This window comes from Ceratosolen solmsi, unplaced genomic scaffold, assembly GCF_000503995.2.
Source record: "Ceratosolen solmsi marchali unplaced genomic scaffold, CerSol_1.0 scaffold29, whole genome shotgun sequence".
NCBI lineage: Eukaryota > Metazoa > Arthropoda > Insecta > Hymenoptera > Agaonidae > Ceratosolen > Ceratosolen solmsi.
Genome location: NW_011948417.1, coordinates 5,545,765 through 5,550,988, shown reverse-complemented (window position 1 = coordinate 5,550,988; position 5,224 = coordinate 5,545,765).

Here is a 5,224-nt window from a genome sequence, read left to right as displayed (position 1 = left end):
CCTATATCAAGGCATTTATTAAAATATTTTTTCCTTAATATGTTAACCAAATAAAACGTATATTATATTAATAATAAAATTATAATAAAAATTTAATTGGCTAAATGACACGTATGTTATAGTAAAATCAAAATGTTTTAACATGACTATTGTAATAAAGGAATAAAAGTACTAAGATGTAAATAGAATGTCATCTAGATTAGTCATAATAATTTACCTTTGTCTAAAGTAATTTCCATTTATTTTAGAAAACGTTTAATTTGAAATATTGTCAATTTTCGAATTTAAGAATAAAAATTAAACATTAAAAATAAAACCAACGATTAACTTATTATGTGTTTTATATCCAAAAGAATGTTTAAAAATGATGTTTCATAAAATAAATAAGTAGGACATAACTGTACATCAACATCAATGGTTTCACAATATTTGAATCAAAATTATCACCATGTTTTAAAACTAGTTTTACCAATTTGAATACAAGCCAATAAAAAATGAATAGAAAAATTAATTCTTAATATATTAATTGACACAAATTTATCTTTTGATAAAATTTTAAACTAAGCCAATGCAGTATAAAGGATTTCTAGATGAAATGTACCCTTCAATAATAGATGAACTAACAAATATTTAAATTTCAAAACTGTTGTTATTTAATTTATGATAAGAAAGAGATAAAAACACATTTTTCTCAAACTATATAACCTCAATGATAATATTCATAAATATATTCACACATAAGCGCGCGCGCATCTAATTTGTGTATACCTTTAGCGATCTATGCCTTCGATATAATATTCTTCGGTTCATCGTTAACTTTCACTAGATATAATATTCTTCGGTTCATCGTTAACTTTCACTAAAGCCCCTTTTATATTTTATAACTTTCATGGCATCGAATATTTAAAAAATTTCTTAACAAAATGAAATTCACTTTGTTTTATCACGTTTTTTTCGCTTATCAATATGATTCAAAGATCATAAGCAACCTATCTAACAACATCCAAATATTTATCCTTGACTAGCAGCTGAGAAGTTTAACTGAGAAATTTACAAAACACCAAGTCTGAACTCTGCTCAGCCAATGAGTAATAAGTGTATCGCGGAAGGAAACTTGATTTCTGCGCAACAAAAGCTCCGCTCAATATGATTCGCACGCTCGCGCCTGTTTTAAAAGCACTTGTAAATGAAACTGGCTAAATCAATTATAACTTGGATGAAATATGTATTAAAATAATCTTGTGTAATACGGCTACTTTCAAAATAGAAAGTTAAGCAAACTCAGGTCACGCAAGAGAAATTATTGACTATTTACATTGCATATATAAATAATTATAAAATAAATGAGATAATAATAAATTCTCTTATATACTTGTTAAAAAAAAATTTATTTAATTGATAGGCTATATTGGCAAGTAAATACAATGCCACTGCATATTAAAGTAAAAATTGTAAAATATATTGACTTATCAACCATTACAAATCATTAGAGTTAATTAGGATTTAAACTATTATACTGATCAACAGTTTTCGGAGGCATTACCAACAGTCTATTTCAAAGCTCGCTACAAGTAGCTACAAATCTGCACGAATTTTCTTTGCTTCATAAATTCATCTATTTATTCTATCTTTTAAGAACGAAACTGTGAGGAGGATTTCATTATGCTCTATTTGTACATGCATAATGCATTTTTTTCGTAATTTTATTTGTTGACTATATAATATAATAATAATACAATGCGTTATATCATTAACTTTTAACCAAAAAAATACTTACTGAAATTAATGAAAATGTTAGAATTTTGTCATAATAATATGCTTAAAATAATTATAATTTAATATTTTCGAAATAATCAAATATTAAATGTAATCTTATTAAAAGTGTTGCTATTAAAAGATAATGACAATTTTATCAAAAAAAAAAAAAAAACAAAAAAAAATTAGTATTATTAATAAAATTACACATAGATATTGCACGATGAAAATATTCCAGGACATATAATTAGTTATAACTAAATTTATTATATATATATATATATATATATATATATATATATAAGTTAAACAAGATTGACAATTGTATTTACGATTTTATTATTACATTCAATTGACTATTAATAAAATATATTTTTTTTAAATGTTATGTTTCTTACGTGCTATATAACTTGATCTTTAGTATTTTATTCGGTTCGTCCATAAAACGTACCGTCTATATGTATCTACCCTCGAGCATAGATTGATTAAACTTAACTCGTCTAATTTTATGTAGCTAAAGCTTCGAATACTTGCTCACAACATAATAGATGTAATTACAAAAATAACATGATAATAAAAAGTGCTAATTTTAAAACCCTTATTCATATTCACTTCATATATTACATGATATCTTAGCATCTGATTTATGAAAATAATATTCTATAAATTATATTACAATATCAGAAATAATATAACTCCATAAAGTTGAGCTTTTTATTATGTTAAATAATATGTTTTATTTTAAAAACGTTATAATATTATTTCAAACAATTTTAATAGTCGTATATTAGCATTCATCTAATTTAAATTCAATTTTTCTTGCATTTGTAACTGTTATTATTCTTGTATTGAATTTAATTCAGTATAGTGAATACATCGTTTTTTTTTTTAATTACGTTTAGCAGTGAAACAGATTAAATTGTTGCACGTGAATACATTATATATATATATATATATATATATATATATTAAATATTATTAATACGTATTTGTTTAATCCATTTGATATTTGTATTGTAAAACTACGTGTAATTTATTATTTTTGCCGTGCCATAATTAGTATGATGTATGATGAAAATTGTGAGGTTAAAATGATCTAAAAGTAAAAATTAATAAGAAGCCTGTGAATAACAAAAAGCCTAAATAACAAATGATTAAGAGAAGATTTTAGTTAAAAAATTTAATTAAATTGAATTAAACTTAATTAAAAATTAAGCCTTTTATTAAATATTATTATTTAATTTTATTATTAATAACTGAATGGTTTATATTCTATGTTCTATGTTCTATGAAACCATGAAGGTATTCATTAAAAATCAACAAATTATCTTGCAAGTTAATGATCTATCCCATGTATAATTGTTTTATTTCAAATAACTGAGAATCAAGGCAGTCGAATCAAATAACTTATGCAAATTAACTTATACAAATCATGAAATTATTTCAAGTAAACTGAGACCTAGTAATCAAACATTCTAAAGTTCAAAAGAAGTTATATTATTCGAGTTAATTTTACGGTACTTTTATATTACAATAAATAAAATAACTTACTTATTATTCATACCAGTAATTACATAAAATATTTTGCCTCTTATGAATGTGTAATATCAGTTGAAATCAATATTTAAAAGAGAGCGTTATTTCAACAATTACAACACCTAATGTATAATTAAATCACATTTTATTTTTACTTATATTATTTATCTTACTTTACGTTTGAGTCAAATTTCAATATATATTTGAATGTAACAAACTTTTTTTCAAGTATATTAGGTCTTATAATTTTATACATAATCCATAGTTGTCTTCAAATATAAATACATAATAATTAAAGCTAACTGAATGTATGATCTTCGTTACTGTCACTTATCACCTTTTTCATCTTTTATCAATGTAATAAAATTTCATATTAAATCTTTTGCTGTACAAATTTTACTCGTTTTCTTTTTTATTCTTATAAATTATCTTCGCATATTTCGTAACCTCATTAGTTTTTGTATTATATCAACAGCTTGTGTTGTCTATTAAAATTAATTCTCAGTTGTAATTAATATAATAAATATTTTTCAATTTGTCTCATACAGCAATTAATCATTAACAAATTTTTAATCCGTGACAACATGCAATTTATTCATATAACATCGATTAAATGGATAAGTTACAAAGTTCTGTATTTTAATAAGTAGCTAAAAAAACTTATTATGCCTAATATTTGTATGCACATTTAAAATAGTCAATGATTAAGTTCTTAAAGTCAAAGCTTAAAAATTCTTTTTTAATATATACTATTCTTTTCATGAACTTTTTATGTTATAATGTTATTTCGTCAAAATTTTCTATTACATCTCAAAAGTAATATACATTTCATATATTTCAAAATGTTTAGATTAAAAGTTTAAAACAGTAGTGTTGCTTCTACACTATTTGAATAATGGAAATCATACAGCGTAAATATATTTTTTAACGAATAGCAATTGTTCAACAGAAATATGCCTTTTTTACATTTTCATATGAAATACACTTTCTTCGATGTATAATAAGAAATGAAAATTTATTTTTAAAAATTAATAATAATACCTCAGACCTTTCAATCTAGTGCTTTTAAATATAATAATATTTCAGTCTATAAATAATCAAAATAAGTGTTAAGCTACTTTAAACAATTATTTTTAATCTTAATTCCAATCATTTAATTTGTCATATCCATGTATTCATCTCATAAAAATAATAACAATTGACAAACGATCTACGATAATGATTGGAAAATTTTATAAGACAAAAATATACGAGAAAAAAAATTTTTTTTTGCATATCTTATGCATCGGTAAATCATAAAATAGTACTAAAATAAAATATTGAATCGACAAATGCAGAAAATGTAATAAAAATAGATAAAAATTAAAAAAAAAAAAAAAAGTAAAATAACATACTATTAATTAAGTAATTAGAATGACAAAATTTGTATATATCTTTATAATTATTCTATGTAAGTGACTAAATAATTCGGTAAATATATAAATATATAACATTTATAAAGTACATATTTTTATATATCTAATTAGCTTTTATAAAAGTCAATAAAAGCACATGGCTTTTAGCCTATAATATAATATAAATAAGATATAACTTTTTATTTCGTGGTGCAATGTAAATTCAGAAGCAAGAAATATTTCTATATTAGCACCTTTATTATGTATTAGTCGTAGGTAAAAGTATTGCAAAAAAATTACATATTAATTTGACATATTAATGCCGGATTAAAATAAGATTTATTTAATTCGTGTGAATACATAGCATTCAAATAATATAATATTGAAATCAAATAATGCAAAAGTATGTCATTTCAAACACACGAATAGGGTGCGCTCCTCACTTGCTAAACAACTGTACACTTTTGAATAAACACATGGGAAGTAAAAAAAAACATAACGAAAATAAAACAAAAATAAAAAAACAACTTCCTGTAAAA